This window comes from Ambystoma mexicanum, chromosome 1p (assembly GCF_040938575.1).
Source record: "Ambystoma mexicanum isolate Mex_15411 chromosome 1p, UKY_AmexF1_1, whole genome shotgun sequence".
Taxonomy (NCBI): domain Eukaryota; kingdom Metazoa; phylum Chordata; class Amphibia; order Caudata; family Ambystomatidae; genus Ambystoma; species Ambystoma mexicanum.
In genome coordinates, this window is record NC_090921.1 from 823,279,855 (window position 1) to 823,306,675 (window position 26,821).

Sequence of the window (26,821 nt, forward strand, 5' to 3'; positions counted from 1 at the left end):
GGCCAGAAATGCTAAATGCTGGCAGACCTGAGTGTGAAAGCTCAGAAGAGAATAGACTTGAGAACATTTAACTACTAGACCAGTGCACACTTGCGGGAGAGACAAGAGCCAACCCTGACATCCGAACACACATTGCGTGATGAAGTAGCACTATTTACCATGGGAAGTCTGGGTAAAAAAAAGGATGTCTTATGTTTACAAACTTGTGACCCAGGACCAAGAAACCGATGGTCAGAGAAGAGGCGTGGTCATTGCGGGCAGGAAAATGTGCCGCAGAGAACCAGGCAGAAGAATGTCAGGTAGAAGGGTATGGCGGAGAGAGAGGAAGCGGAAGTTGAGACGATACAATACTAGGGTGCTGAAATACCAGACTGCCGAGAAGGTTGCCATGTCGTTGAGAGGATTCCGAGAAGGTGGCGAGATGAGAGAAGCAGAGCGGCCAACACAGGCTTGTCAAGAAGGTCATGGCAAGAAAGACTACCGAGAACTCAGAGCAAAGGTGAGAAGCTGTTCCCGGAGCGCATCTCTGATACTGAAGAGTTAACAGATGGTGGGAGTCCAGACCAAGATGCAATGGAGAAAGTCCGGACAAAGGCCGCAACACACAGGAAGTGATTTGAAGAGGTGGAAATTGAGAGAAGAAGCTGAAAAAGACCCCAAAGTATTCCATGGAGACACCAGTGAGTGAGAGAGTGACGAAGAAAATTGCGAGTTGTGGTTCTAAAACTCCAAAAGCCTATCACAGGGACGCTAGCTAACACAAGAAAACAAAGAAGAATTGCGTGTTGGGAACTTTGAGGCTAACAGTCTAGGAGCCTAGCACGGTGACACTCAAAAAGCCAAGAAAACAACAGCAGAATGTCCTGTTGGCAGTGGTGGTTATACCACTATGAATGCCAAGCCCAATGGTGCAGATAAAGAGAAGGGAACCTAAGAAGTATCACATGTTGGGAGTTGTGGTTCTGACACCCCAAAACCTAGTGTAGTGGTGCTGACAAACGGAAGGGAAACAAGAAGTGGTGCATGTTGGGGGAAGTCATTCTGATGCTCAAAAAGCGAAACATGAGGGCTGACAAATAAAAAAAATAACCAAAATATAACCAGATGGAGTAAAGTGGGATTCTTAGTGCCCCATGGGCCAGCATAATGGTGCTGACCCATCAAAGGGAAATCAGAATAGGAATTGCAGACTGAGAGTTGCGGTTCGAACATGTCAAGCAAAGACAACCAAAAGAGCGTTGAATCGTGGGAGTTGGTGTTGAGATACCTCAAGAGGACAGTGCATAGCCACTGAGAGGGGCAAGAAACCCCAAAGAAAGCTACAGACCGGAAGCAGTGACTCACACCTTAGTTCTGAAGTCCAAGTGTGCCAACAAGGAGACAGATGGGAGTGCAGAATGCTGGGATGTGTGGCCCCTAACATTAGGGAAACAACACAATGGTGCTGAGGACCACTAAGGAACCAAGATCCCCATTGGATCAATCGAAACATAGCGACACCAGTGTAGTGTCATGGACGCATTTGAGACAAGCTCCTACAGCAAATGACTAAAAAAACTCTGCACCTCGGAGAAGACCTATCCTGTGAACCTTAACGATTGAGAGAAGATACAGAGAAAATAATGCAATATTTCATCAAATTAAGTCTAACATTATCATTTGCCAAACATTACATTCCACAAAATAAACTTTTGATTTACCTGTATAATGCATCTTTGATATTGTTCAACCTGACTCAGAGTCCAGCTGCTTTGTATCATGACCCCATGCAAGACTGAGTAGGACTGCCATTGTAGTGTCTATTCGGTGTCAGAGAGCTGTCGGAAAAAAAGACGCCCCAGCCAATTGGCTACAAATTACAAACCCTGAAATCACACCATGTAACCGGTCGCCTAACATGTCTTTATCTAACATAACAAGATACAATAACGCACAAAATGAACCAGCAAAGAACAGCATGCAATATCATTTGGCATGCGTGTGTTTGGATAGCATTGCCATTGATATAACATAAAGTTGCATTCAGAATGATATAAATGATTAACAAATATACTGTTATATCACTTGGCGGCAACTGTCATTAGCACCCTGGGCGGCGGCGCTGGCCAATCAGGGAGCTGGGAACGGGGCATTAATCCATTGGTACAAGTCCGCATTCTGAGCTCCCCCACAGCTGTGCACCCCTCACCCTGGCTTACTTTGTTACACCCCACCTCCTCCATACCGTCTTTAGCACCCGCGTGTAACTCCTGGGTGCTAAACGCAAATTTTGAATAAAAAAATGTAAAATGTACCTTTAATCCGTCCTTAGACACGTGCCTGGAACAGGAAGCCTAGCAACACAATGAGACGAGAGGATTATATAACGACCCACTCAAGCAACCCCTCTACAGGGCACTAACCTTACAAATACACAAATACTTATGGGTCATCTCACACAATGATAGTACCACAACCCAAAAGAGTTAACAATGTATTAATACATAATACTTCTTTTTCACTTAATACAAATCCTCAACATGAAGCGCAGCCTTTATATAGTAGCAGAAAGATATTTGACCCAAACACTGTTGTTCCCGACAGCTACATACAGTACTATTATCAATATCTAACAAGCGGTCATCGGATCTTAACCACCATTTTTCTAACAAAGTGTTTGTGCTTTCAAATAAAGTGCAATTCAATAGGCTACAGATAGTCATTCATTCACTCCAGAACCTCATTCACTAATGCAGACTTCATACCACATTCCCCCTACATGTTTCATTCCTCTCTACACATTAAAAACCATTAGCAGGACATTCTTCAGGGGCACGCCACCTCCCGCTTTTCCCAAATTAGCTGTCTGTATGGGTTAGACGCTCCACATTACAGCTCCAACCCATCAGTTCTTCTGGTCAGTGTCAGTCTGTACAGTTACACATGTTTCCAGACAACTTTCTTTATCACTGAAACGACATAAACATGGATATAAATTCCCATGGAATCCTTTTCCTTAATAAACCACCTGGGCTATAATTCCTCACTGTTCCACACATGAGTAACTAATGACTTGACATGTGCAAAACCCTTGTCCTATGTTCCACCTCATCTAGTTTATCTTAAAAAATCTTTTTAAAATCTCTCTCTCTTATAGCTGACCCATTTGTCAGGATCCAGGGTGCCATATTCTCTTTTAATAATTCTGCATGTCAACTCTATATTAGTCATGATATTGATATGATATGACATGACATTTATAAGGTGCCTATACACAAGTGTTTCAAGGCACAACGAGGCAAGGGAGGGGCGAACAGGGGGAAGATAAAGACAACGATCTTACTAGGCCAGGTGACATTGAGATCGCGCAAGTGCTGTTGAGGGGGAAAGGGAAAAGTGCAGGGAGAAGAGGGAGGGGGCAGTACATAGGATCAACAGTAAAAATAAATTAAATAAATAAAAACAATAGGTAAAAAGTGCAGCCAGCTTGTGGCAAGTGCAGGGGTAAGTGCAGATATCAAGTGTCAAGAGTTGGTAGGGGACTGTAGGGGTACAGAAACAGTCCCCAAGTGCAGATTTTGCCCAGGTGGCAGCGCAGGTTTGCAACTGGTGGGGGAGGGGACCTGGGCCTGACATTAGAGGGTAGCCAGGTGACCAGTGCAGTTTCAGTCAGGAGTTCAGCAGGGGAGACGAGGAGAGAAAGCAGAAGCAAAGAGGAAGGTCTTGAGGTGCTTCTGGAACCAGAGGTGGTTCTCCTCAATTTTCAGGGGGGTAGGGAGGCTGTTCCAGAGGGAGGACCCAGCCGAAGATAGAGATCTACCACCAACTCGTTGCTTGGAGAAGCAACTGACCCTGAGGGAGTTCGAGGCGGATGGGCGAAGAGCTCGAGAAGGAAGATATTTAGGAAGAGAGAGTTGAAGGTATTGAGGCCCCAGGCCTTGTGGACAATGCAGAGGGTTTTGAACGTAATCTTCCCAGCCACTGGGAGCCAGTGCAGAGATTTCAGTCCTGGAGCGATACGATGCCTGGGCTTGAGGCCAAGGACAAGTCTCGCAGTCCTGTTCTGGATGAGTTGCAGAGAGCGGAGAGTAGAAGCAGGCAGATTAAGAAAGAGGCTTTGCAGTAGTCCAGCCTAGAGAGAACCGGAGCTCTGGAGACAGTGAGCTTCTGGGGGAAGGAGAGGAAAGGAAGCAAACGAGAGGAAACACTGCGAAGCACTGCAACATGTTGGGTAATATCTCACTCACTTCCTTAGAAACTAGATTCCATTGGTTCTAACGTCTTTATGACATAATACTCTCACGCACCAACATGTCATATTTACCTCTGAAGCCCCTTTGACTTGCTCCTTGGGGATCTTGAATTACTCCTATCGTCCCAAGACTAACCGGGATAACACACATACAGGAGCCACATTAAGAGATTTGAATTACATTTTCCTCATGGGCCCCACGCTATCACAAGCCCTCTAAATGAAGAGTACGTGCCATAGTTACCTTACGTGGTTCTCGAAATCGCTTCCAGGTGGAATCATTCTTGTGTAGCGCAACTTGTCATTTCGTACTCAGTATACTTCCCAAGTTATTAGTCCATCAGGATATCCTGTCCCAACCTACAAAGTGACGTGACACAATGACTGCAAGCAGTACGTTTTTCCTAACACACCCATTTGCTGTCAAGCTCGCGTTTTATCCACATTAAATGAGTATTACTTACCTGCCCCGGTCTCTAAATGCTGTTCCTGCATTAAGCGTTTCAGCACAAGGCTTCTCTCGGATAGCTCATGCTATGGTTCATGCATACAGCGCCTTCCGCCTCGTGTCTGTAAGATAAACACAACCGAGAGCGAAACTCTCCTGAAACTCGTGAAATGTTCTTGTCACTATCGCTGCTGCGAAGGTCTTATTGCCCTCCATAGTGACAGTCATTCCACACTTCCAAATTAACTCACCAGAAAAATCGTGACGGCACTGTAACAGCTTCCCTCTCTCCTTGCTCAACCCAGCAAACGTCATTCGCCCGCACTCTCTCAGCCTCCAATGGGGCCACGCCATTTGTGCAACTCAATACCCACATTGCAATGCATGCACAGTGTCCCGTTTGTACGTTTATCGACACACGGGCATTTGTCTACTTTGTGCACCGCATTGAGCGTGGCTCTCTCCCCTCATCTTCCTCGTCTAGATAGTAGCTTCATTTCAATGCACCACACCTACTGTATTAATTGTTGCAGTGCCTCACTTGCTCTTTCTATCGAGTTCCAAGGGCAACTACAACTGGAGCCTAGCTGATGGTGTATTCAACACATGATTCGCCCATGCCATGGCTGGCATCTCAAAGGGAGCACGGTCACCCTCGCACCAGTGACCATACTGTAATTATTTCAGCTCCAACCACTCAATTTGTTTGTTCAAACCTTTCTCGACACTCTTTCCAAAAAAATCAATTCTTGTTCCTTCATCAGCAGTTTCCTCTTGTCACTATTGGGATCATTTCGCACTTTCAATTGATATAGCATTGTCCACTTCAGTTAATCTGTAATCTGTGGTGTGTATACATTCAATACAGTGGGCTGCTAGAGGTGCAGTTGGTACCCGAATTCTAATGCAACTCTTATGTTCTGTTATCCTGATCTTAATTTTCCTCTCTGTTTTTCTTATGTATAGTTTGTTGCAGGGAAACCAAATCCCAAATATCACCATTTTCGAGTTACAGTTAGTAAAACTCATCTGTCTCCAAGGCCTACACAAACCAATGTCAACCTCAGTGCTTCTGAACGTTTGGGGACAAGTAATACACGTACCACAGGATGAGTGTTCCCTTACCTGTGTCATGCCCCACGTTTCTGTCAGTGTCTTCTGTCTCACTAGCCTCAGACTAATATTATTCTGTGGGATCTGGTCCTTTTAAGTTCTTACTCCTCGTGAAGGCTATAATCGGTTTTTCAATCGGGCACTTGCCTTTTTCCATCATCTTTCAATTTTTGATCACAATTCTGTTTATTTGATTAGACAAATTACTAAAAGTATTCACAAATACTAGTTTCTAATCTTCCTTTTTACTTGATCGTGCCTCTCTATCTTCCAATAGAGATTCACGGTTGTTGTTATTGGCTCTGTTCATTGCTTTTGCCATCAACTCTCTCAGGTAACCTCTGCTTTGCAGCCTCTCGCTAAGATCACCCGCTTATTTTTAGAAATCCTGCCACCATGTGCCGTTTCTGTTTAATCTTAAAAATTGCCTCGATGGTAGATTGTCTCTTACCTGGCGTGGGTGAAAACTTGTATAATGTTCCAGTGCATTACGATCCGTTGGTTTGTGGAATGGTTTCGCAAAAAGCACTGCTTCAGAATCAACACTAAAGATGGACTCCTGCTCCTGATGCAGCGTCACAAGACGGAATAAAGGTAAGTTTCCTTTTTTTTTAAAATGTTAACATCGCCTTTAGCATCCAAAGGCAATATGCCCCTCGGCGTTGCGCCGACTCTGTTGGTAACAGCACAGCCGCCTTCATTAAGGGACCTTTGCTTTGCTCCGGCCCTTAACTTTGGCGGCGGGTGGTTACAGACAGGGTTGGCCCACTGCCTCGGGGCATATCGCCTCAGTAAAGTATTGCTGCAGGTGCAATGTGCATGGGCGCGGTGTGGTATGTACTTGACTATGCCAGTTGATAGTGCATGGTGTATATCTGGTCACAGCATAGTTTTGTGACCCTATGTAAAGTCGAATGGCCCCACAGTTAAGAACCTCCATGCATTGTTGGCAGCTGGTAGGCAGACCCTGGCCCGTTGGCTACAAATTGTGATTCCTCAATTTATACGTACAGATAAATTATACAGCATAGCCAGATCTAGCAGAAATTTGCATTATATTATATTGCATTGCCTTGCATTACATTTCATCAGTCTCGGGGGGATAGCCCAGGGGCAACGTGCTCGCCCTGGAAGCAAAACGACACAGAGCAACACAGGTTTGGTCCCCGGTCCGCGCTTAGAAACCTCTGGGTATTAAGCGCGTTATAAATAACCTATCATATCACAATGCAACACATCACTCCTTATTACGTCACATCACATCTCTTTGGAGAAACAAATGAATCTAATACATCAACTAAAATAGGTGCTGTGTTAACAGTAAAGGCAGCAACACTCATTTGTACAAATGGTAACATCGCTAACAGATGAGATTGATAATTGCGAAGTATTTTAGGATGTAAACTACACAAGATGCAGGTTTAATACCATTGAAAAAACAGTTCCCAGACCAACATTGCAGGCATAATGTTCCTTCTTTTTCTTTGCACAGGATGTGAACTGTATAGTGTAACCTATTTGAGCAACTTAGTTGAATCAGGTAGTGGTATTATAATAACTTTCTGTTCCAGCAAATTCGATCATCTTTCTTGTGTGAACTTCAGTTAGTAACTGTAGACTTAGGGCCTCATTATGAGGTCAGCGGTGCAGGAATAATTGGCGGCAATGCAGCTGTAGTTCTGTTACCACTGCATTCCCGCCGCATTCCCAGACTGCCGATCTACGAGACCCGGCGGTACTACTTTCCACATTTGCTGATCTGACACCACCCGGAAGGACTGCAGATCATGAGACTCGAGCCAAGTAAGGACGTTACTTTCAGGCTTTTTCCTGATTTAGTTCAAGGACTCTGCACCTTAGTAGAATGATATGGCCAGTTTGTTGGGTTTGGCCCTTCCAAGGCTATGGGAAATTATTGAACCAAGGGGGAGCAGCCTGCACTAGGACCACCCCAGGTGTTTGGGTTAGAACTTTTGCCTGTACAGAGAGATGATGGGTCTGACAGGGTCAAGGGGCCTGAAAGAGCTGAATGACCTAAGAGACCTGTGGGGCATGATGGAGCCCTGGGGCAGAGGCGTTGCTAGGTGGGCTATAGCCCCGGGTCTTTTGGTTGTAGCCCTGGATAGAAGCTCAAGGGTTACAACCAAAAAGGGTAGCTTGCCCCCAGTCCCGATAGTCCCAAAATTAGCATAGCCCCGGATCTTTTTCAGACATAGCAACACCCCTGCTCTGGGGCTTTAGAGACCAAAGGGGCTTGGGAGAGCTGAGGAGCCTAGGAGAACTGTGGGCATGTCAAAACTGTGAGGCCTCAGCGAGTGGCTGTGCATGAGAAAGCCAAAGGGCCTGAGACAGTTGAGCATCCAAAGAAATCTGAGTGGCTTTAGAAAGCTGACAGTCCTGACAGAACAGATGCGCTTGAGAGAACTGGGGCACCCTAGGGAGCTAAGAGGTCAGAGAGAGCAAAGGGTTCTGGAAGAGAGAGGGGCCTAAGCGAGCTGTGGGGAGACCCAGAGGGATTCCAGGGGCCGGCAGATGCTTAAGGCACAGATGAACCCGAGAGTCCTGGTGTTCCTGAGAAGGAGCAAAACAGAAGTAGGTGGCCTAGGAGAAGAACCCTGAACAGACAGTGATAACATCTGTGATTGTGAAAGAGTGCAGGGCTCTGTATCCCTGGGCACAAAGTGGGATGGGCTCTATATCCCTGAGATTGAGCTGGGCCCTATTTCACGTAGAAATGAGCTGGGAACTATATATAAACAGAATATTCCTTTTGCACTTTAGATTAGCGCATATTGAGACCTTTTGTATGAATAGTTCAGAACCTAGTACATGTATGGATTTGTTCCATCCCCCATCCTGGCAATCACAAGATAAAGTGTTTAAAGCCTCCTTGTATGTGGCATACTCAAATGAACCTGCTTCAACATCCACACCCTTGATGCAGGAATTTGAGGCACTGACATAAAGGGTCTGATCGTTCCAAGCTACACTCTATGGTGCAAATCTACATGGGAGGTGAGAGGAGGGAATTGATCTAGCCCAAAAGTAATCTTTGTTGATGCTTCTTTTTCTGCAGAACACAATGTTTTGGAACACGCATATTGAAATTGTTAGCAGGCTGTTGAAGTCTTTGATCCCCAGCATGTAGCATATTCTTCAAGTTCTTTCGGTGGTGCTCCCTGACCAGAGGTGTCGCTAAGGAGGATATGGGGGGCTATATTGGTTGAAGCCCCTAATAGAAGCTCAGGGTCTACAACCAAAAGGCTCGCTAGCCCCAAATCCCAACAGTCCCGACATTAGCGTACCCCAGGTAGAGCTGGGGGATGCAAGGGAATTCATGGGTAGGGCCAAGCCGGACCCTTTGGGTCAGGCTTGGCTCTAGGAGCCCGCCACGAGCCGAGCCCACAGCACAGCCATACACCTCCTGGAATGGAATACTTCAAAACCACTTACCCAATGTCATTTAAATTGTGTAAAAATATGTAAAGGAAGAATAGGCTAGAGCTTTTCAAAGGAAACTTTATTTTTTTGCTGCAGACTTAGGCATCCATGTATTACATTTACACATGTCCATACAAATTGTAATTGCTTGGTAGACAATTTCTCAGAGACAATGGGCATGGTTCACTTTAATCATTGCCAACATTCCAACATGTGAGGCTTCAGACTTTCCCATCTACTGATGACACGGGGAGCAGACGTGGCAGTACCACATAGGTATTTAAATGTCAATTTAGATAGGTAGGGATATTTGGCATGTTTGCCCCCACCATAAAAATACATCTGTGGACGGAACTTCAATGTCGTTGGACAGGTTTTTTTTTTTTTTTTTTAACTCGAGCCATACATGCTCAGTCCCTACATAGCATCCAATGCGTAAGATTGGGCGAGACGGCTACGCTGGGATCAGAAAGAGGAACCTGTAAACATTACAGCATGTGGGTAGGTATCAAAAAACACACAGTAAGGAATATTGACAAGGTCAGTTCTCATGGGGATGGGTGGCCAACACTATCACCCCCATCCTCCGTGGTAAGAGAATGCAGATAGGATCGGAAAGAGCCCAAATGTTCCTGGGCCTACTCACAGCCAGATGCATAGTGGACCAACGCTCCTCTACGTCGGAGGCCCAAGTGACAGCCTGGAGCCTTTGGTCAAAGGTAGGGCGACAGGGCGCAACCAAAGTAACAATATGCAGCGAAATGCAAGCAACATACAGAGGCCGGCCAGTATCCTGAGGCTGCGGCCGGCATGGGGGATTTTGTGAAACAAACAGGCCATTGGTGTTGGTGTAATAGGGCATTCCATTATCAGAGACACAGCATCACAGACCCCCTCCCAGAAGGCAGTGATTTTTGGACAGTCCCAGAGCATGTGAATATAAAAAGCATTGGTAGCTCTGCATCTGGGGCACTCTGAGGACCTTTCCCTTGCCATACGGTGTAACCTAGCCAAGGTGTAGTGGTATCTGTGCAATACTTTCAAATGAATCCGTTTGAATCTGGAGTTAAAGGAGACTTCCTGTGTACGTGCGCACATGGATTCCCACATCTCATCGGTTATGTCTATACACAAGTCCCTACTGTATGCACCCTGGAGCCTGTCTAATGGGTGCCCCACCCTATCCTGAAGAAGGCTGTATAGCCTGGCAACACCTACCTGCCTTACTGAGCTGTCCATGATCTCGGATAATAGTGAATTGTCAGAGGGGATTGAGGGGAATTCCTGCGATATGCCCTTGAATGCCGGCCCAGGCCCATGTATTGCCGCCAACGAGAGGGACGTCCATCAGGGATACCGGTAAGTCTTGCCACTCAATAAAGGATCCCAATGAGTACACATCCTGTATAGTACCAAAGCCTACTGCTGACCAGTGATGAACCATTGAGCCATCCACGGGGGGAGTCCCAGGTAGGCAGTTCCACAGAGGAAAATCACCATGGAATGGATGGGGGATGTCCACCTGTTTCCAAAGTATGCACCTTGCCGTCATCATGGCCCCAATGAGGTCTTTGGGTTCCAGTTGCAAACTCGAGGAGGGAAGAACCAAGCAGCGAATATCAAGGCTCACGGCTGCCAAGCGTTCCAGTTTGACGTGAGGCAGGGATCCACCAGGTTCAAACCAGAACGCAGCAAAGTGGGCATGGACAGCGATCCAGTAATGTTGAAAAAAAAGGAGCAGCGAACCCTCCCTGCACATATGGGGTAGCCCACATGTCTAGTTTCAGGCGGACAGCACCAGAATGTCACAAGAAAATATTGATCGCTCAAGTGAGTGCTCTAAAGAATTCGAGCCCTGGCCAGAGCGGGACATTTTGAAATCTGTATAGAAGTTGTGGGAGTATCACCATTTTAAGGAGTGCCACCATCCCAGCAAGTGAAAGCCGAAGTTTAGCCCAGCTTTCAGTCTTTCGGGCAAGGGAAGTGAGGTAATTTCCGTAATTGCAGTCGTATAATGCAGTCCGGTGACGCATGACTACTACCCCAAGGTACTTTATCTCCGATTGAGACCAAGTAAACCCTCAGAGGTCCCAGGGGGCTACAGTGGTGTTCGTCAATGGGAACAGAGTGGATATTGTGCAGTTACCCGCATAGCTCACCGAATAGAATGATGTCACTTATTACCGGTGCTAGATTCTCCTCATGGGAGCGAATTTATAATAATGCATCATCTGCATAGAGCAAAATGATCTCAGGGTCCCCTGTGTGCCTAATGCCCCTATGTGCATGTCAGTGTCGAATCCTGTCCACCAGAGGCTCGATGGCTAACGCAAATATCATGGTGGAGAAGGGGAAACCTTGTCTGGTGCCCCTGGCTATATCAAACCCGGGTGGAACACCGGTTTTCATTGCGGACCGAAGCATCAGGGGTGGCATATAGGAGTCTCACTCAAGAAGCGGGGGCCAAAATTGGCCTTCTCCAGAACAACCACAGAAACCTCCAGGAGACCAAATCGAATGTCTTCTGCATGTCCTATGTGGCAGCAACGGCCTGTGTCTCCAGGTCAATTTGGGGCCAGGATATCAAACAAACGATGCAGATTAAGAGCGGTCGAGCGGCCCAGGATAAATCCTGACTGGTCAGGGTGAACTATAAATGACCTATTTGGAGCTAACTGGAGGGCCAGTACGTGTTGGATATTTTGACATCACAATTGATAAGAGAAAGAGGCCAGTACGAACCGCATTGCTTGGCTGGCTTGTTGGGTTTCAGCAATACAGAAATGACAGCCTTGCAGAGCGAGGGGGGAGTTTACCGTCACTGCACACCTCCTCCCAGACAGCTAACAGCCAGGCCACCAAGCGTCCCTTGTAGCATTTATAAAATTTGGTAGTAAGTCCATTGGTCCCGGGAGCCCTCCCGGACGATAGTGAGTCTGTTGCAACTGATATTTCCTCCCTTGTCATTGGGCGATCGAGGATCTCCCTAGTCTCTGCAAATAGCACCGACAGCGGAAGACTGTAGAAAAAGGATTCAATATCTGCTGAGGGGACGGTGTCCACATTAGTATAGAGCACTTCATAGAAAGAGCGAAACTCCTCATTAATTTCTTGGCACGAGTGAGTGAGTGTACCGTCTGCTCTCTCAATGGCCGGGATATGGGGAGCCCCCCTCTACTGTCGGATCAATCTAGCCAAAAGGCAGCCGGGGTGCTCTCCCTCGCCATATTGCCTGGTGGCATGGGAGTCGTGCAGAAACTTGCGTTCCCGATCTGCCTGGGCACGGAAGGAGTCAAATGCAGCCCACATCTCGCTGAGCGTAACAGCGGTCGGGGACATATTGTGGTTCCAGTCAGGCCAGTAGGAGCTTGCTCTCCCCGATAAACTTACGGATCATTTTAAGGATCCCAGCCTCTTTCGCTAGGGCGATTCCACGGATGTAGACTTTGAAAGTCTCCCAGAGAATGGCATGAGTTTCCACCGACCCAGTATTGAACTCAAAACAGTTGTCTATACTAGAGCCCAATTCTGATTCCAACAAAGCGTTTGATTTCAGTTTCCATGAGCGTGTCACCCCATCGCCCTCAACCCATCTCAACCAGACAGTGACCGGGGAGTGGTCTAAAAAGGTCCTGGGTAGGATGGACATCCGTTCTATACATCTAACGAGTATGTCAGACACTAGCCACCTTTCGGTGCGAGAATGCGAGTAATTTACTGATGAGTAGAAAGAGAAGACCCAGGAATCAGGGTATATCAGTGTCCAAGCATCAACTACCCGCAGTGAGACCTGTGCTTCTATGATGGTCTTAGCAGCTATAGAAAGTTGCCATGTTCTTGTACCAGACCTATCGAGATTGGTGTCTACTATGGTATTGAAATCACCACCGCACAGTGTAGGGATAAGAGGGAACCCAGTCATCAAGGAGGAAACATGGGAGTAAAATTTGGGGTCATCAATATTTGGACCATATACATTGAGTAAGACCAATTCCCGCCCCAGAGGCGAACCGTACAATAAGAAATACTGTCCTTGGGGATCTATATGTGTCACCTTGTGGACAAACTTGAGGGACTTATGAACCAGGATCATTACCTCACGGCTTAGGGTAGAGTAGGTGGTATAATATCGCTGGGGGCCCCACGACTTGGTAAACCTATCGCAGCCTCCAGCCAATGCGTGTGTCTCTTGTAAGAAAGGAACCTTAACCTTATGTCGTTCCACATACAGCTGCAGTTTGTGCATTTTAACAGGATTGCCCAGGCCTCTGATTTTACAGCTCATGCATACTATGCTCTCATCTGCCATCTAGTCGGTAGGCATGTATCACTAGGGTCATGACCCGGTATCCATATGGCAGCTGAATTCCTAACCAGGTCAGAAAGGGTTGATTCATAGTGCGATCGGATCGGAGAGGAGTTTCAACTCGCCTCCACCATTGCAAGCTAAGCAGATTTTCAAACTTTCTTCCCTCCCTTCCAGCCCCCACCACCAAACCCCTCCCAATTAGAGGAGTGAAAGCCCAATAGAACATTAAACCACAACAAAAACTATTGCAGTACTGCATGGGGGCTGTGTGCTGGCCAAGGTCGGCGCCCACACTGACGTAGGGTGTAAAGAAACCTAATGTGGTGCGGTGCACATCTAGGGATTTGCCGAGAAATATTGCAGGCGACTTATATGAATCCTGCACGGACTTCCAACCATTTTATGAGCACAGCTTTATATCAAGGAGGGACAGGAGGGGTTTGCACAAGCAGAACCCACATGGACCTCTCGCCGATAGACGGGGGAGGCCATATCTCAAGGAGAGTCTGGAAGGGTCCATGTGAAATAGTGAGGAGCAGCTATTAGCCGGGGAAATGTTTGTCGATAAACATGGAGGCCTACTCCGGAATAGTGAAAAAGAAGACCCTGTCCGCGTGTTCGATTCTCAGCTTCACTGGGTATAACATAGAGTATTTAACTCCCAGCTCTTGAAGTCGTTTCTTGGCAGCTAGGAAAGTTTCACGCTCCGGTTTACAGATGGATCCTGGCGGAGCCGAGTAGTAGTTCGCCCTTGCTTCTGGCTGCGCGCAACAGAACATCTCTGTCTCGATAGTTTAGGACTCTGGCTAGGATAGGCTGGAGGGAGCTCCGGGCTTGCGTTTTACAGCCAGGGAATGGTGGGCCCGCTCAGTTGCAAACTGTGGCAATAGCTTAGGGACATCCAGTAGATAGAGGAGGATTTGTTCCACATAATCCTCCATGGGGCCGTCGATTTTATCTTCAGAGACACCAATAATGCGCAGGTTATTGCGCCTGGACCTGGAATCCAGGTCTTCATTCTTCTTACTCACTGCCTGGACCTGCCTTGAGAGCAAGGCCACCTCGGATCAGAGTGTTGTGATGTCGTCTTCTGTCATGCCGACTCTAGTCTCCACCTCCATGACCCGAGTATCAGTCTTCTCCATTCGGGCCTTGATAGAGATGATTTTCCCATTCATGATGTCTAGTTTTGTGTGTAGTGTTCTGAACCCCTCCCGCATATACTCCATCATCTTTTGAAGTTCTGTGGGTTCAGTTGACGCTGCGTGGGGGGCTTCAGGTTCTGGCTGAGGCTCACCCCGCCTTGGTGTTGACTTAGTGAACATATTAATCAAGCTCTGCTTTCTGCCAGACCCCTTAGTCATGGCCGAACAGGGATGTATATAAACTGTGGTAGGGTCTTTCAATTAGAGGATGGTGCTAGCCAGGGGGGACAATTCCGCCCTCCAGTATATAGAGCAGGCCACCTTATAGGGAGGACAGTTCAATGCTCCAACAGATCAGGCACACCAAAGGATCTGCAATGGTATTAAGCGGAGTATGGCAGTGTGACGTCCTCCTAGTGGTGCTGGAACACAGAATAGATAATCCCGGTGGGCAGAGAGTTAACAGAAGGGGCCAGCCGCAGAGACACCCACAGGTCTGGGGTACGGAGAAAGGATTGGTCAGGGGCTACAAGACGGCCTGCGCCAGTGATAGTGAGCCGGGTAAGGATCTCTCTCCAGGGAGGCAAACAGAAATTGTGGACACAGCTATCCCCACACAGTATCAGGAGAGAAGCTGGCGACCCACAGCCATGTAGCAAATCAGTACATACCAACAATGCCCTCGAGTCCGGTTCCCACCTGGAGATGCAGCGGGTGAAAGTTAGCGGGGTACCCCCAAGGTGCAGGTCGTAGCTGTAGGTGGTGCAGGAAGAGCATCAGCCATGCGGTTGAGGCCAGAGAAGTCAGCTTGAGTCTGGGCAGTAGTAGAAGGAGATAAGGATGTAGGCAGGGCCCTGGCAGCAAGCCGTAGAAGATGCAGAGGGGAGACAGGAGCCTCTGAGGTGTGTCTCCCTCACCGGAGCAAGCAGTGTAGCCTCAAGTTGCCTGCTGCAGATGATGCGGCTCCCCTGTCCCCCAGTGCGCCCCAGAGTGGGCCCCAGAGTAATCGGCTCGGGAGGTCCTCACTTGGGCACCAGCCACAGGTCTGCCAGTATGAGACCCTCAATTGAGGTGGCGAGGTGTCACCGGCGAGCGAGAGGAGCCAGTTGTGCGTCCACGCGCTGGGAGCCGCAGACCAGGAGATAAATGGCCCGTGCCGACACCCAGGGATACTGATCCAGGGGCACAGGCATCGGCAGAGGAGTGACAGCCGGTGCCAGGTATTTATCCAATTCGGACATGGGTTTTATTTTTGCATTGTCAGCACTCTCTGTTTGGAAAACGGTAGCCAGAAATCAGAGTCTCTAATATTTTTTGGTTGACGGAGGCCCACACTCTTAACTCTCCTCTGCCAGATTCTGTATTGCTTCAGTTCCAGCTCCAGAGTCATTATGTGCAGGTCAGCTGCAAGGGCTTCTTCAAACCCAAAGGATTTAAACCTGGGGTCAATAATTGTTGCTTTGCCCAAAACGCTGCAGTGTTCAATGCTTTGAAAATGTACAACTGTAAGGTCTTTTACTGTTCTGCAAAGAAATCTTATTACAGAATCATGTCAATTCTGAGTAGCCCATTGCTGAGAATATGAACCATCAGCTCCACACATACTGACATACTCACATCATCACGGTCATTATCAGGGCCACCTGGTCTGGCTGTGTGGTCTTCAATTATAGCAGTCGATCTTGCCTGTATCTCTGCTCTGATCGAGATAACCATGGAGCATGTGCTATATGCCTGCTACAGTAGCATTTCAGTGGCAGTTAAAAAAGACTCCAAAATCTCTAAACTATTTTTTAAGATATCTGCCTTCATTGCAGTGAGGACCTGTGGAGTATTGTGTGCACGGCTTGCACCAGCGTGTGCAGCAGCAATGAGTGCAGCATTAACAGCACGATCCTGTTCCAACACCCTCTTCCCCATGCCATAAATGCTATTGCACCGAGTCACCACATCAATTTCCATCTTGGTTTCAGGCAAATTATGCCTTGCTTACATTTCCTGCCACCAGGTGGTAGATGCACGACTATTCCTTAAAAATTAGCTAATAGAGCGGCATTTATCAAAGATTCTGTCTACACACCGTGCATCTTTAATTGCTTTCGTAACAATTAGGTGGAAGCAGTGCCGCATACAATGGGTACACCTCTCTGAGAGGCCAAGGAGATGGAGGGCTTTCACAAAATTTGATCCATTGTCTTGTGAGGGAACATATCCGCTCCAGGGGAATGCTACATTCCTGAAGAATTACAGAGAGCTGACCTGCTATGTTTTCCGCAGTATGTTTCTCAGGAAAAGACCTTAACCCTAAACATAAGTTTTTCCTCCCACCAGCAGGCAGCTGAAGTACATGCCCAGTCAAAGCCAAATATGCATCATTAGCTCATGAGGTCCACATAGCAAACATCAATGCCACATGGTCTGCCTTACCCAAATCCAATACCATGTTACGTTTTAAATCTTTTTGCATTTTTGGCAGAATAGAGGGAAGGTCATGATTACAATTTAGCTTCCTGACAAAGTGCTGAAACCATGCATTTCCACAATAGACAGAGGTGGAAGTCTAGAGCAATCATCAGCGCAGGTGCATTTTCAAAGTCTTCCTTCTCTTTTGGTTGTATTTTTTTACGATCGGGAAATCAAACGATCAAGCGGTGCGGGCAAAATGGTAAGAAATGCAGAAAAGGGGAAAATAAATAAATGCAGCCCTAATGGCGGTTCAGTGCCCCAGTCGCCATCAGGGACAGTGGCCAGATTTATGTCTTCATATTGGGCATTTCATTACATTTTGCCGGCGAGGCGGGGAGTGGGGCAAGTTGGCAAACAGGCCTATCTTAATCCATCGTCACTCATGTCATCGTAGATCGTAGGTCATAGCTGCCTGCTGCACGCCAGTCTCATGCACTGCCCAGCCTGACTCCCTCCTGAAACAGCCTTAAAGGGAGCTGGTAGGATAAAGGGGTAAATGCCTCTCCCATCAGCCTCTTTAAGGCTGCTCCTGTGACAATCTGTTCTGCCCCCAGCCAAACGTGTTGCCTGGAGACAAGGCAATAAGTCATGGCTCGGGAGGGTGGAGTGTGGGCGGCCCTGCACGCAGTGTACGCTACCCTGCCTCTTTTTTATTTTTTATTTTTTCTTCCCCCTTCGTGCAATTTTGTGGACTGTACAGCAATGGTGGGGCCCGAGGCAGGCCTGTGGCGTCCGGGGTACCTGCCCGAAACGACTGCCGGGCTGTAGCCCCCGTTTGAGCTTCAGCTGGCCGTGCCTCGCCCGGCTCGCCCACCTCTAAGCCCTGGATCTTTTCCAGACCTAGCAACACCCCTGTACCTGACCATTTCTCAGATGCCTTCCTGGTCCTGGTTCTGTCAGTGCCTCGTATCCTGCTGCCCCTTCCCTGCCTAACATGCTGTCCTCCCTTCTTATTCCTTTGTTGTTCTCACTGTTACTTGGTTCGTTCTCCTCTTTCTCCAATGTACCGAGTTGGGAGGATGATGGGTAGCGCGTTTGTCATTGAAGCAAGACAACACATAGCAACACAGATTTGAATCCTGGGCTCACGCTTAGAAACTGGTTCCGGTATTAAGAATGTTATAAAAGAACAATTATAATTAAAATGTAGTGTAGATGTCAGAATCTCTCCCAGAAACAATGTCTCCTCCCCCTTTTTGCCACTCTTCCTTGCCATAGGCATGTGGTGGTGTTCGTGAATTGTGTCCATGCTGACTCATGTGGTACTTTCTCTGCATGTGCTCCATAATGGATCCATATCTCCTTCCTGGTCTCAAGGTGAACATCGGTCAGCCACCAGTCTGGAACCTGGCAGTCTCGTTGCTGACTGCCCTCAGCTTTCGGGTTATCCTCCTTGTCAACGACCATCTGCCTCGACCTCCAGAGGAAACTCTCTCATTGTCCTTATTACTTACTTTTTGAAAGGGCAGAGGGTCGACAGATGCTGTCAAATGATAACTCGCATGGAAAAAAGACACTCAAACTTCCAATTTCTCTGGGCTAGGTGATTCGTCATAATATCTAAATGTGTGTCCGAAATTCATTATGTCAGGAGTTTGTCTTGACTACTTTCTGTATTTCCTCTCCTTCAGATCCATTTTCTCGTTTTTTGTGTGTGGATAGTCAATTTGCAGGTATTTAGGCAGGTCTGCTTCTTTCTGTTCCACCATATTTTTCTGTGTGTCTTTCGGCACAGTCAATCATTCTGAGATTCTGAGGGGGGTCAGCTCATGTGCAGCCAATAATGAAATCTGAAAGAATCATTGTTTCTGCTCCTCAGTCTGTGCAACATTGTTGCTGTGCTCTTAGATTCTGCCCCTCCCCTTCAGTAATCTGACTTCAGCTTTCCTTTTTTGTATTCTCTTTATTGATTTTACAACATGTTAAACAGTTCCACCCCCCTCGCCCCACTCTGCCTCCTTCCCCGCCCCTCTTGCCCCCACTCACCCCTCTGCCCCCTTGAGGACTTTCATGGCTCTGTCCTCCATAGGTAAAGGGCACTCACTGGAGATCCAAGAGTTTTAAACTGTGCTGACACCATTACGCCTTATAGTCAGCTTTCAGTAATACCAATGTTTGTTCCCGTTCTGTACCAAATTCTCCTGCCCACCTGGATTGTGACTCCTTGGCCTATTTCTCCAACCCGTTAAGCTATGCACGTGTTTGGTATCGTTTGCCTGGCTCTTCCCTTTCCTTCTACTTTTTAATCCATGCCTCATTTCCCTAGATCCCTTTTTATTTCCTTAATTCCCCCACAGGTTCCCGAGGGCATTTTGCATATTCATCCCTATGGGGTCTGGTGGTCTTCCCCTTCTGTGTGTCTATGGTTTCTGGGACTTGATGCATCTGTGTCTTCCGGGATGTGGACTTCCTGTCACGTCCTCGTGCTGGTCATTGCACCACCTGACCCTTACATTCACAGGAGGTTTTTTCCCTTTCCTCTTTAGGTATTCCCCAAGAGAATATCAGATATTCATGCCTCTTATCCATGCTTTCTACTGGACCGACCTCATTACTCACACGTCCTCTTTTTCTCCCACAGCTTGGGGTTGAAGACTAACCTTTTCTCTCCTCCCTATGTTTCCGTCCCGCCTTCAGTGGCAGGGATATTTACTTTACCTTCTGGATAGCTGGGTTGCACGGTCTGTGAGGGATGTCTGTGAGGCCTTCCGGTAAACATCACTTACCTGCTCCTTTCCCAAACTTTCAGACAACCATGTGACCTCTGAGAGTACTACAACTGTGATTTCTTGCTGTATTAAAAAAGTATTACGGTAACATCAAAAGTATTTCACTTGAGTCAAAGAAGCTGACTCTTCTACAGGTGGCACCGGGACTTTCTTATGTGTCTCTCGGGCGGAAATGTGATGTGTCTTGGTTGCGATCTGTAGAGTCGCCACGTGGACGTATCCGCGGACTTCTGTTAAAGATGACAGACTTCATGCAACGGGTTCCTGAGCAGCCCACTTTGGCAAGGACATGCTCACGTCTTTATTACAAAGACTTGTGAATTTAATGAAACAGATATGTTGAGATGATTTTATTCGATATACGTCGTACCCTGTATCATGTATTTTATGGCAGTGATGAGTTTTAACAATGTTTTAAGTAAGTGTCTCGTATAGTTCGTAACATTGTTCATATGTATTGTTTATGGAATATTTCCCCAAAAACATGTTGATGATGATGCATTGTACAATTTGACTGGTTGGTGTTCTCAGTGCAAACAGCCAGGGTGCTTGGTATCTCTCACGTGACAAGGACTGGACCATGGAAGAAGAACACAGGGGTAATGCCCATATTATTTCATCCTTATCACTTGGAGTCCTGCTCTTCCTCTTTTGAGCCCTTGTCCGCCTCACCTCCAGTATGATAGCCAGTCTTTTTGATGCCTTTTGGGTGCCGGGTGAACGTTGAGGTGGTAGGTGATATTTGTTGCTACCTGACCAGGGGTGGGGGCTGGTGGGAGGGTTACAAATCTGAGAGAAAGCTCTTGGTTATTCCATAAAACGTCCCTTGAGGCCGAGGCACCTTATGTGGGATCTACGTTAAAATACCGAAAAACATAAAGAGGTTGTTCGAATTCCGAAAATAAAATGCCTTTTTTTTGTTGCCTCCCCTCCCCCCACCCCGACTGGGCCTCCTTATTCCCCCTACCTTAATGTATTCCCTTACCCTACCCCCATCTATTTGCTTGGCAATGCGGTGTACAAAAATCGAAAAATTTGATTAAGCAATCTGGCCTTTCCAGCCTTGATATTTTCAACTTGGTTTTTTTCAGGCGATACCCCTTATATGATAAGGACTGGGATCATGGGTGTGGCTTCTAGGCATAGCCACCCTAATGCATAACCTATGTTGCGTGTATAGAGTCCTGTCAGGTGGAATGGCTGCCATGGCTGGGATTCGCCCATCAAGCTTCTTACTGTGCTCTCAGTTACTTTACATTCTCTCTGCTTGAAGGGCTGAAGGGCAAACGAGACATCTATTATTCGAGCTGCAATATGCAGAATGCTTTGTGGTGTCCCAAGAGGGCGGGGGTACAAAAATGAAGGGGGCGGGGGGATAAATGTCATTCACAGCTCTTGGAGCATTCAGACTACATAAGAGCGGGAGAGTAGGGAGCGGAAGAAGAGCAAGCAAGTAGGATGAAACAAGAGCAAATTAAGAGGAAGTGACCAAGTGATCCGGAGTAACCCTTAGAGTAAGCTTTGGGGGCCTGAGCAGAGTGACGGTGGTGGGTGCACGCAGATCAGATCAGGAATCTGCAGTCAAGACTCAGAATCCCAAGGCAAGATGACCCACCTGACATACTAGGGCACCTCAAGGTGCCCCAGATCCTGTGTGAGCAGTCCATCCACTTAAGATGTTCTTTCTTCTTGGAATTGTGCTACCTATAACTCTGTGTACAAGAATGAAAAGAAAAAAAACATGCAAAATGACCCCCGCCTCATGCACCACGAGGGAATGTCTCTGCTTCACAATCACTGTCCAAAGTAAGTAGGTAGAGAGAGAAAAGTAGCAGAAAAGGGGCCAGTCTTTGCTTTGTAACAAAAAGTATTTTTCGCGCTGTGAACTACAAGTCCCAGCATGCAAACGGCGGTTGACTGACATGACATAGCTGAATGAAGGTCTCAGATATGGAATGTAACAAATTAGTTGTAACAAAATTCTCTGGAGATTGTTCAGGCTTTTCCATGCGAGCTATAAAACACGTGGCCTTCAGGTGCACATCAGTAGTCGTACATTCACAACTGCATGCACAATGGAAACATTTCATTGAAATATTGTCTGTTAGAACAAAATGAAACGGGCTGACAGAACATCTCAAATCTGGCATGGGGTAGCAGGGGAGCTTTGTTTCTGCATGTTTTTGAGAAACTGATGTGAATGAAGGATTGGTGCCAAATGACAAAAAATGACCATTAGTGTTGTAGAGGAGCAGCTGAATGGCTCTGCAGGAAGTCCCGTCCCCATTCTTCCTTTGTGTTGGAAACTGGAAATCGTGACATGCATGACACCCGTTGATTTGACAATTCCACAGAGAGTCTTTGAGAAAAGGTATCCATTGAGAAGACCCTATATGATGTACCCCCGTACAGATGAAAATCTCTTGGAGCAGGTGCCCGAAGGAATATGAAGATGAGAGAAAAAGAGCATGGTGATGTCACAGGAAGTGAGTGTGATGTACTGAGAAGAATGGTCGAAGAAGAAGATGCATAGACCTTATAGAATCTGATGACGAAGTAGAGAATTGAGTAAACTTTCATATGCGGAATGAGGATTGCACGTGTGAAGCGCACTGCAGAAAATGCAAGCCGTTTTATAACTGTACAGATGCAGCAACGCAAGTAGACTAAGTGATCTTAAAGGCTAGCTATACGTAGTGAAAAGACTGCAGGCGGTGCTGCCATTATATAGATTCTGGACATTGGTGTCACGCATTTAGTAAGATCAGACCCGTGAAGAAGGAAGGATCGAGAGGCTGTGTCGCAGCAAGAAAACAGTTGAAGATTGAGGAAAAGCCTGGAAAGGCTGTCTGGCTGTCAAAGGATGGAGCGGCCATGAACTGGTTATCGATCCTTGAAGAACAGTGAACATGAGAAGCTGAATCAGCCCCTGTCAGGAAAGAACACCATGAGTATCAAGTTTATCAATTCAAGACAATTAAATGCTGCAAAACACGCCAAAATATGGTTCCCTGTCACATGAGTCAAGGATGGAAATAGGAGTTGGGTGTATAGACCAGAACTATGATGAGTGTGCCCATACTCCTTTTATGGTGTCCAGTCAACTCGTCGAAAAAAAACTGGTCGACTGCAATTTGGTCGACGCAATTTGGTCGAAAACCAAATGGTCGAATTTTTTTTTTTATTTATATATTTATTTTTTGGGTTTTCGTTTAGTTAAAAAAGGGGTTTTTAGAGAATAAAAGGGGGTTGGGGGGGGGTTAAAATAGAAAAAAAAAAATTTAGACGAAATGGTTTTCGACCAATTTGCTTCGACCATTTGTCTGGTCAACCAATTTTTTTCGACGAATTGACTGGCAACCTCCTTTTATTCGCAGTAGCAGTGATACTTAACAAGGACAAGTTCAAAGACAATCTGAATGGCAGATGGCATGAGCAATGAGCAATGAGAGATGTTTGGCTAATTGGGTGGGGAGACATGGTCAAGTCCACCCACTGGCACCTGGGGTACCACCTTACGTGCTGCTAGTGAGCCGAATGTTCCAGGAGGGTACAAGCATGCCAACCAATTGTAGAAGGCCATATAACGAAGGACCTTATAGTTTGATAGCCAATGGTGCATCGTGTATCTAGTAACTGATGAAGATGACTTGCATTAGGGGTGCGCATAAATTGTGCACCTGACTGTAGAGACCCAATCACAACCGATCCCTTAAGGAAAGTATACTTAAATGTTCCCCTTAAGCCAATCCCAACCCCCCCGTAGGTTGTTTTAGTTTGCCACGTAGCATGACATCATGTACGATGAATTTTTGCCATATAAATGTTTTTTTTATGCAAAATGATTGAGAGCTCCAGCAAATCTCTGTTGTAACTCCCTGTTTTAGACAATTGAAAATAAAACAGGCGGAGGAGACATTTTGCCAACTTCCTGAGTCGATCTTATTATTTGGTGTAAGAGTTATTCTGCAACCCCATCCATGTTTGACGTGTTACTAAAGCCCCCCCCCCCCCCCCCACCGTGGGTTCAGTATGTTACCCACAACTTGCTTTAACAGCCTACAAAATGTTTTCATCCGGTAGTTACTTTGCATGCAATTACGATTACGTGAATAAACAATCCAAGGTATGGTGCTGACCCATATTGCTAGTTGGGAAATATAATTACACGAAAAGGTTTCTGGTTAAGATATTATTATAAATCGCCATAATGGTAAATGTTACATTTAACTTAGAAAGATGAAACACCATAGTGGCCTCACAAAGGTTTGTACCTGGGACCAGCTGGTCCATAACCCTAACCTAGCTCAGCAGGTTGCTGTCGTAATCTTTGTGTGATTTGCAGGTCGTGGGTATGAATTCCAGCATGGCCACCTGAGTCTTTCATCCTTCCGAGTTTAAAAAATGAGTGCCAGCTTCAATTGGGTGATATTATGTGTTCTATGTAATGAAAAGCGCCTGGACAAAAGTGCATAAATCATCCTTGTCATTAGAAATACGCAATCAATAGCTGATTCCCAGCACTCGTTGCAGTTTCTTTTTTTGGTTGGTCAAACTACATGACGTGGGTACATTTCAGGATCAGACACCTTTGGTCTCTGACGTGAAAAAGACGGGCTAAAATGAACGAAGATTACTGGCAGGTAATCTGGCAATTTCTGCTCTTTACCTTATACCGGATGTCCCTGATTGACCACAAGTAGCTCCTCCTTGCTCAGGGGTCTTGGTACTGTCTCTCCTAGATGGGCGAATGAGAGAATTCTCCCGTGTAGAATGCGGGCGAGAGGGGCATTCCAAGGCACGCAAAGGAAGCAGGCTGGGCCCTCTTCAAGATGTAGCTGGGACACATTTTTTCCTCAGTCAACAAGCGATATTGCGCCAGCTGGCAGTGTCGGGCCGTCATAGCAGTTTCCCCAACAGGCCGCTGTTATCGCGCCGCGCAGGCCCTAATCTACAGCACCAGGCACGAGCGGCTGGTGCGCCGCCAGCGGAACATTCCCATCATAGCAACACCAAGCAGAATGTACTGGCATCCAGCGCGCTGGGTGGAGCCCAAACTACACAGGGCCCCCTGCAAAAAAAAGGGGGAAACCCATTCAATGGAATATTTGGGAAATTCCCGCATGTCGTCAATAACTGCCGCCTAGAGACGACAGGGCGTGCCACCTTGGGATCGAAAAGTAACGGAAAGAACCACCGAGAGGCGAGGGGGTGCGCGAGCCAGGAATGGCGTATGCCCATGCAGCCATTGCTTTCACACACAGGTAGCCACTTTTCAGACACAATGCTTAGTAATTTCGTTTCCGACAATTTGCAGTTATGGCAGGTCATCGGGCACTGTTTCCTGTCCATTACCTGTTCAGAAAACTGCCTTTGTTCCTGTCAGGCTGAACATGACACATCCCAAATCACACCTGTTGCTAATAAGAACAGCTTATCTACCAGTTCACACACTCATAGCCAAGTGTGGACTAGGAACCAATAGTGGCCCTGGAAAGAATGTTCAAAGTGGCCCCATTTTACACATTTTGAGCAATCCCAACCCATTACCCATAAGAAAATGTGCAGATAAAATTGATAACCACACAAAAGAGGCCAATGATGCCGAGGCCTACCCGTAAATCTCCAGAGCCCCCTGTAGGCCAGTCAACCCCTGCTCATAGCTGTGAGCAACATTGACCTGCTGCTGGCACTCTTGTTTAACGGTCGCTCCTGCACAGCCTTTCTCCATAGACAAAACCATGTGAAGAGGATTCAGAGCAACCTACGCACTGAAAACACTTCTTGGGCTAGGTGAGGGGCCACGTTGGGCTAAACGGGTAAGGAAGTGACAGGGGGCTAGCGAGGGGTTCTGCGGTGTGAAGGGAAAGTATTGTTAAAGTGAATAAAGAAGTGTCCGGTATCATCCTTGGTAACGGAGTGGTCCTCCGTTGCTGTGCCGAGGTCTCAGAGTCGGTCTTGGGGGTGGGGGGCCGAGCCGGGTGACCGTCCAGGGTGCCACACCCCACAGGGCGCAATTAGCCCCTGCCATGCTCAGGGGCTAATGGCGCCCCGGGAGATGAAGATCAATTCTGGGTCGCTTGCAAGATCGCACCTCTACCGACAAAAGGGAAAAGACTGCCGAAAGAGAGATCGAGAGCCACGCAGGCAAGCCTGTGCTAGGCCAGAACCAACAGTGAGTCATGAAGATACAAGCCGAATGACCGCGAGAGCACCGGGCAATACCCCTGTTGTGAATGATGATCATCTGACCGACACAGACAGTGACGCTCCAGGTGACATGTCCACTACATAGAAGTCTGATCACCGTCAAACAGGGACTCTGTATCATCCACAGATGACCAGAGGAAAAAGTGTTACGTATGCAATGATGTAGCTAAGGCGCACATCCTGAGTCTGATCATGCAGGTCAGTAACACCCCCGCTGAGTTCCTCATCGACGCAGGGGTGATGGTAAACATTCTAAGTGAGGAGGCATACAACAGTCTCCCACAGCCCCAGAGCTAAGACCGTCGAACATAGACATTTACCCTTATGGGTCAACCACACCCCTGCCATGCAGAGGAGTAATTTCAGCAGTCTGCTCACACAAATCACATGCAGCACGCCTCTAGTTCCAAATGCTTAAGAAAGAGACCAACAATGGGTGCTTCGTCAGCTTCAAAACCGCAGTAGACATGGGGCTGGTACACATGCTCTACCAGTTGATGGCACATAAATATTTGGCGAAGGCTGACGACATTGAAAGAGCATTCCCAAAACTGTTCAAAGGGCTTGTCAAGCTCAGAAATTGCAAAATACAACTTCATGTAGACTCTGACGTCAAGCCAATAGCCCAACACTATGGGGGCATCCCAGTTAGCATACATAAACAGGTGGAGAGTCTAACTAAAGAAACGGTTGGACCAACACATCATTGAACCCGCAGTAGGGCCCATG

At 47.1% G+C, this 26,821-nt stretch overlaps 1 long non-coding RNA gene across 1 annotated transcript; it reads right to left on the reverse strand.

Moving 5' to 3' along the window:
- Positions 1-1,732: 1,732 nt before the first annotated feature.
- On the reverse strand, positions 1,733-24,687 carry LOC138565934 (uncharacterized). Its single transcript, XR_011301748.1, has 5 exons — positions 24,552-24,687; positions 4,696-4,801; positions 4,476-4,591; positions 2,295-2,333; positions 1,733-1,817 (listed from the first exon to the last, which is right to left on the reverse strand). It is a non-coding gene; the product is annotated as an uncharacterized lncRNA (long non-coding RNA).
- Between the last annotated feature and the right edge of the window lie 2,134 nt (positions 24,688-26,821).